We start from the raw sequence: 7,409 nt of genomic DNA, 5'->3' as shown, positions 1-7,409 counted from the left end.
TGAGACCCTCTTTCCACTTAAGGGCTTCGTCACATTCCTTGCGGAGCAAAGCCACCTGCTTCATGAGATCCACGTTATGAGCAGACTCGAGAGAAAGTTGGGCCTTGTTATGAATAGTCACGTTCATTAACCTATCAGATTTCTTCTGATAATACCAAACATCAGAGGTTAACTTGGATACATGTTCCCGGAGATGTCTAAGCTCACTAGGGCTACCAGCTGACAGGTGCAGTATGTCTCAGGAATATGCAACCAAATAGAAACAAAATCAAAGCTAAGGGAAAGAAGAAATGAACCTATGGCTCTGGAGGACTCAACAGCCAAAGCAGAATTAGCATCTTTGCGCCCATCTTCGACAACTTTAGCAGCCTTGTTATCTCTCTCAATGGCCGTCAAACAAGCCTCAAAGGATCTCTGAGTCTTTCTAAGATCTTCCTCAAACAAAGGTACCTTGGCAGCAGAAGCAGTATCACCAGACGAAGGCTGTTGTGTGCTAACAAAGGCACATTCTTGACGAGCGCGCTCCAGCAGAGCATTCAAGTGAGTACACTTAGCCTATAAAACTTGAACAAGGTACAACCTACATCTATTTGTTTGCAAAGCTACAAACAGCGAAGCATAAGAACATGCGAAGGTCAAAGCAAAGCATGAAACAGATAAGTGAGAAATCACTTACCGAGAACATCAAAAGACGGGGAAGAAAATTGTTAGAGCATTGCTCGGTCGAGCTCGCATGCGTTCCTATCTCAAGCATGTTTGTCACTGTTAGTGATCAAAACTATAAGTCTTGATTTCTAGTCTACTATAGCTAAGGTCTCGGACTAGGATAGAAAATATAGTTGAGCTCAAGAACTCCATGACAATCATCATACAAGACAAAGGACTACTCAAGGAACTGGTGGATCTTCATCGACTAAAAGGTATGTGGAGACTTTAACTTATCTATCACTCAAAAGTCTATTTATCTCCTATCTTGAGACAAAAGTCGTTTTGCTATATAGACTTAGATTATACACATTTGGTATTTCGAGCCGAGTTTACCTCTCTTATCTATTTCTCGAAATATGTGTTGGTAAATCTTTCGCTTTAGCCAAGTTCATCTTTACCTAGTGACGAAAGTCATGTTATGTTTCAATCACTTTGAAAATTGCTCTGACGAAAAATGGTTTGTGAATAACAACTATATAACGTCCTCTGAGAATATTTCAATGATTGAGATGAGAGTTTAGACTATATAACCATTTGGAGGATATAAGCATTGTTATGGAAACACATATATGTATAAGTTCTTATTTCTTGAACCGAAGTTTGCGAACTTTGTTGATCAAGTGAATCGGAGAAGTGCGTAAGCTAAGTCCGCGAACTCAGTCCGCGAACATGGGAAGTTTTCAAACCCGAGAATATCTGCTGGAGTTTGTGAACTCCATCCGGGAACTTAAGTCCGCGAACCCAGTCCGCGAACTTGAGTAGGTTATGTCTTAAAATGATGTTTAGTGAACTTATCTTTATAAACTAAGGAATGCAATTGCAAACCGTGGCTATAAAGTTCATGAACCGATTCATGTGAATCAAATCATTTTCTCTTCAATTAATTGTGTCTTGTATAGTACATGAGATTTCCTTGCAATTGAACAACTCTCTACCTAGTTCATTTGAGTCATTTGAACTAGTTATGGTGAAGAAGAACATGTTTGATATGAAAGTGATCACATGGCTAACCATTTGGTTAACTATTGTTGAACCAACTAATGTACAAGTTTGGGTACAGTTACACAAGCCCAGGAACGTGCATTTCATGTGTGTATAACAAGCTATGTTTTCGATCTAACGGTTGATAAATATTAGCTTGAATCTAATCAAGTTTTCATCTAACGATGAATATTGAATGCTTTGTTACTAAGCTAACATTGATTGCAAACCCTGATTTTAAAGACTATACAAGGGAGAACTCTAGCAACTGGGAAAACTAATCCCCACACATTCTGTGTGATACTAGTTGTGCTAAGCTAGAGTCGATTCTCCTTTAACCTTTGGTTTCTTCTTCTAAACCAGGTTAACAACTTAAAGACTTCATTGGGATTGTGAAGCCAGACCGATACTACTTTTCTTGTAGTTGTGTGATCTGATCTTGTTGTTTCTATCATGCGAGTACAATTGTAATAATTGGCTTGAGATTTCTATCTCCGATAGGCAAGATAAAAAGTAATCACAAACATCTTCGTATCATCGTTTGTGATTCCAAAATATCTTTTTTCGCTGCGTCGATTAAGACTATTGTGAGGTGATTGATAATACTAGGATGTTCTTCGGGAATATAAGACCGGTTTATCAATTAGTTCTTGTTCACCTTTATTTATCAAAAGACGGAACAAAACTCGTAGGTATATTCGTGGGAGACGGATTTATCTATTATCGTAGACTTTTCTGTGTGATACAGATTTGTTTATTAAAGTCTTCGACTCTGGGTCATAGTAACTCTTAGTTGTAGGTGAGATCATCTAAGGGAATCAAGTACGTAGTATCCTTCTGGTATTAGAGATGTAGGATCATAACTGTACCTTGGATCAGTGTGAGATTGGTTGGGGTTCAACTACGGTCCAGACCGAAGTTAGTTTGGAGTAGGCTAGTGTCTGTAACGACTTAATACAGTGTGTGTTCAATCTGGACTAGGTCCTGGGGTTTTTCTGCATTTGCCGTTTCCTCGTTAACAAAATTCTGGTGTCTGTGTTATTTCTTTTCCACATTATATTTTGTTATATAATTGAAATATCATAGGTTGTGCGTTGTTCAATCATTAGAATATCTGACCTTTTGGTTGTTGATTTAAATTGATTGACACTTGGATATTGGTCTTTGCTACCATCCAAGTTATCTCTCTAGTATTTGATAAAGACTCACAGATTTCTATTTGCTTGAGTATATATCAAATCGAGAGATTGAGATATAAAATCTTTGATATACTTTTTATCTAGATTGAGTTTGACTGTCTACTTGATTCTCTAGAAAGTATATTGGAGTTTGTCCATACAGATTGCTAAGCGAAATATTGGGTGTGGTTGTTAGACCCCCGCTTTTTTAATTGGTATCAGAGCAGGCAAACACGTTAAAGACCTTATAAGTCTGTGTTTGTAGCGATCTGATTATGGACGAGTCTATCTCTAATAACGTACCAGTTCAGAAATTACCAGATGATTCTAAAAGCTTGGATTCACCTGAGAGAATTGTCACATCTAATTCATTATCTAAACATTCTCTTGATGTAAAAACTGTTGATTGGGAAACTCTCCTAGAAGAACAGTTGGATGAACTTTCTGATGAAGGTGATTCAGATATTGATAGAGATGTTGATGAGGAAGTCTCAGAGTATGTTAAGTTTTTGGATTCGTGGAATATGAAGAAGATTACAACTTCTCATGTCTCACCTCTTCTGACTCCTCTCTGTCGATAAAACAAGAAATTGAGAAGATGTTACGCAGGTGTTTATTTTACGAATCGTTCTAACGAATCGATCCTCAAGGATTCTGAGGAAAACCTACGTATGAAGTCACTTGAATGTATAATCTTTATCAAAAGTACTTTTTGTTGGAAGAGAAACTTGCAGAATCTGAAGCAAGGTTTAACTCTCACAAATTAGTTTTGATGACAGAGAAAGTGCTTGTCTCACTCGAGAAAAATGCCTTGAGGCTGATTTAGCTACTGCTCTTGATAAAATCAAGATGTTGGAAGATGACTTGAAAAATTTCAATACTAGTTCAAGAAAATTAACCACTATGCTAGGAGCAAGTAAAAATCATCGTGATATACGAGGATTGGGATATAAGGGAATAGATGCTCCAATTATTGGCAAAGAGATAAAAATTTTCAAGGCTAGTGATTCTTCTCAACAAAAGGTTTTCACTGATGGCAAAAGTGAAATACCTTCAACGGAAATCAAGGTTCGAAAGAGCAAAGTATATCAACCTCCAAAGTCAGCACATACGGATCGAGGTAAGAACATTCCTTATGTTTGCCACTATTGCGGAAATAAAGGTCACCTAGAAAGGAGATGTTGTTTCCTTATAAGGAATGAGAAATTTCATGATGTTCTTGTTTGGGCATCACAAGAAGTTGTGAAACCAAGATCATATATTAAGACTAATCCCCTTAACGCTACAGGTTGTGACTGTCCAACCTTTAGGCAAAGGAATCAGTGATGTGATAAATCTAGATTTTCCTATAAACGTCATATGAATCCTTTTCACAATCGTAATGGTTATCAAAAGGATAACTTCGTAAAGACTAAGACAAGATCCGATGCTCCCAATTGGAGAAAGGCTAACTTGCAAAAGAATAGTGAATCCAATTCTCTTCCGAGAAATCTTAAAGAGAGTAATGGGAAGAAGGTTCCGGTTGTTCCTAAATGCACTCAGAAGTGGGTACCAAAGAAATCCAATGATGCTTTGAGTGTGAAAAGGAATGATCTTCCAGAAAATTCCATGACTATGGAGAAGGCAGTATCCATGATGTTGGAACTTGACAAGTTTTTTAGAAAAATGGAATTGGATGTGAAAGGTTCTAAAAGCGATCTCTTTCATGACAATCCAAAGGTCACTTGTGGTGAGCAAGACATTGTTCACCCCAACGCAACTTGATTGTGTTGTAAGTGCATCCTGACCAAGGAATGCCCTACTATGTATACAGTGAGGGAAGCACGAAAATTGGGGCACACATATTATGTTCGGTAAGGCTGTAGAATTCGACTGGATTCTTCTAAAAAGGTATGTCTATAAATCCGAGCAAGATTTTTTTTTTATAATGATCCACGTACCCTTCTTATCGTTCATTTCTACCTAACTTGATCTTTGTTTAAAGTTCTTAAATGTTTAGGTTTGAAAATAGTTGTTCGAGATGTTTGGACTTCATGGTATACATACCCGGTGTGCATACCATCATTTAAAATCAAAATCCAGGGACTAAAGTACGCATACCTGTTTGCGTACTGCTCCAGGTCACGAAAATTCGTTTGCAAACTCGTATGCATACTTGCATGTAGACCTCGATATTCGGTAAACTTGTTTTGGTCATAACTTCTTCCTCCGAACTCGGAATGACCTCATTATTTTTGCATTCTCTTCCTATTTGAATTATCTTTGAATTATATTTGGATGAGTTAAGAATGGTTTTTGTCCCTTCTCTTGTTTTTGAGTGTATTGCTCTGTTTCGTCGCACTTGTTCCATTTCTCTTGGACTTGGCCACTTGTTATTCGTGGAGTACTACTCTTCTAAGCTCATTTGTAGCTTTTACAAGAATGTTGTTGGTGAATCACAAAGAAGGAAGTTCAAGAATGGGCTGTAACACGCATTACTATGGGATTCTTGAATGTTCACAATCATTTTATGTGAACTATGGTGCATGGTCGTTAATGACTTTGTATGTTCTTCTTTGTTAAGAAAATCTTTTTGTACACCTTTGGTAGCTATTCTTGGTGTAAATCCGGGCGAACAATATTGATTATACCCTCTAAGGACAAATCATCTTATATGTGCATTACAAGTTTGTCTTGATGCCTAGGAATCTTCTTATGAGAATTTATTCTTATTTTTGAGAAGGATTACTAGAGTTTGGAATAGCAATTATTGTGGTTACACATAGCTATTGCCAAATGTTTTCATCTTCAATATTTTTGGATTTATTTATTTTAATTCTAAGTTGTTTGGAAGATTTTTTTTGCAGTATTAATCTTTATGGTTTTATATATTGCAATTTGTTATCGGATATGGGTGTTTGCGTCCGTGAACTATGATTGTACCATACCTTGTCAAAAGTAAAGTCTTTCATAAGTCGATATGCATGAATGGACTTTTGACAAATACAAAAGTTAAGCCTATCATGTCAATTCTTGATGGAAGATGGGTTACAATATTTTGTGTTCAAGGATTATGTCTATTGGATGTCATTGTGTAAATGGTGATGAAAAATAGAATGATTCCTTGATTATTCCACGGTATTAGGTCGATTTCCGATCCATAATTTGTGTACATACTGTGTTGTTCCATAAGGTGTCTTATGTTGAGCTCTATCGACTGAGTCATTGTTTTGGCATAGTTGTTGTTCCATGAGATACTTTGTATCGAGCATGACCAATTAAATTGATTACTTTTGTGATTAGTTTGGTTGTGTATTTCGATTGGATTAATTATGGGTTTTCTTGTGATTAATCTAATTTAGTTTTTTAAGTCTCCATAAGTTTACTTGTGTTGAGCATTTCCGATTAAGTTAATCATGGGTTCTCTTATGATTAATTTAATATTTTGGATTCAAATTTGTACTTGTATGTGATTTGTTATGCCCAAATAAATCCTTCTATTCTTTTTGAAATTAAGGTCGCTCTTGTTGTTCTTTCGGGAATGACATATTATGGGGGAGAGTTCTTTTGAACTTATGATTAATTGCCAAATCTTTGTGGGGAGTGCGGTGATAGACACATTTTTGTGTTTAATTTGATCTCAATATTATATATTGTTGGCACTCGAGTTTGTACTAATTTTGGTGTTTTATGTGTTTGTAGGCACCTTTGGAAAATAAACATTTTTTGGAAAATTCGGCTCGAAAAGTTGGTAAAAGCCCCGGAGGACACTTGTTATTCGGACTCTCACCGTTGTATAAGGGGCACCTCAATTACTAAGGGGCACCCAAGGTCACCCCAAAAGGCATCTGCTATTCGCACCCCAGTACATGATTAGGGGGAGGTCATCTTCTCCATTTGAATTTTGTTTTTGGCGAGAAAATGGAGAACACTTCTGCAGATTTTTGATCGAATTGTTAAACGTGTTCTAGGGAGATTCAATGGCTGATTTTTGGTAGATAGTTGTGATATGGCCTATTAAACACACTGTGGGCGTTTGGTTCGACCAGAATTGGCTAGAATCAGCTAAACAATTCACGGGTTGAAAACATGGCAGTTCGTGTATATCACGGGTTTCACGTGATTTGGAGAAGATTCAACGTGTTTTGTGCATGCATGGAAGACCCTCACAGCCTGTTGGAGCGTGAAGGAGTTAAATATGGTAATTTGGAGGCTTGAAAACACGTGAGAAGATGAAACAGGAAAGAAAATATTCCCAGAAATATTTTCTTTACTGCCGAGTTAAAGAGAATTATATGGAGTGAATGAGCGAGATTCGATGGGTCTGTTGGCTATAAATAGGTTGTTGGGGTTGAGTAGAAAGGGTGTCGAGAGTCTGGGGGGCTGAGGAGAGCCAGAGAAGAAGAAATTAGAGTTTTCCCAAACTCGGTTTCTGCTGCTGCTGCTGAAGAACATGAAGAACACGAAGAACGGACCTGCACCAGCAGTCGTTTTTCTACAGTAATAACGACTCAACCTGTGGGTCGTACATCAAGCAGACTTATTTGCTACAGCGTCTGCGAC

This window comes from Papaver somniferum, unplaced genomic scaffold, assembly GCF_003573695.1.
Source record: "Papaver somniferum cultivar HN1 unplaced genomic scaffold, ASM357369v1 unplaced-scaffold_133, whole genome shotgun sequence".
NCBI classification, from domain to species: Eukaryota; Viridiplantae; Streptophyta; class Magnoliopsida; order Ranunculales; family Papaveraceae; genus Papaver; species Papaver somniferum.
The sequence above is the reverse complement of the archived record's forward strand: the minus strand, read 5'-3'. Positions refer to the sequence as shown.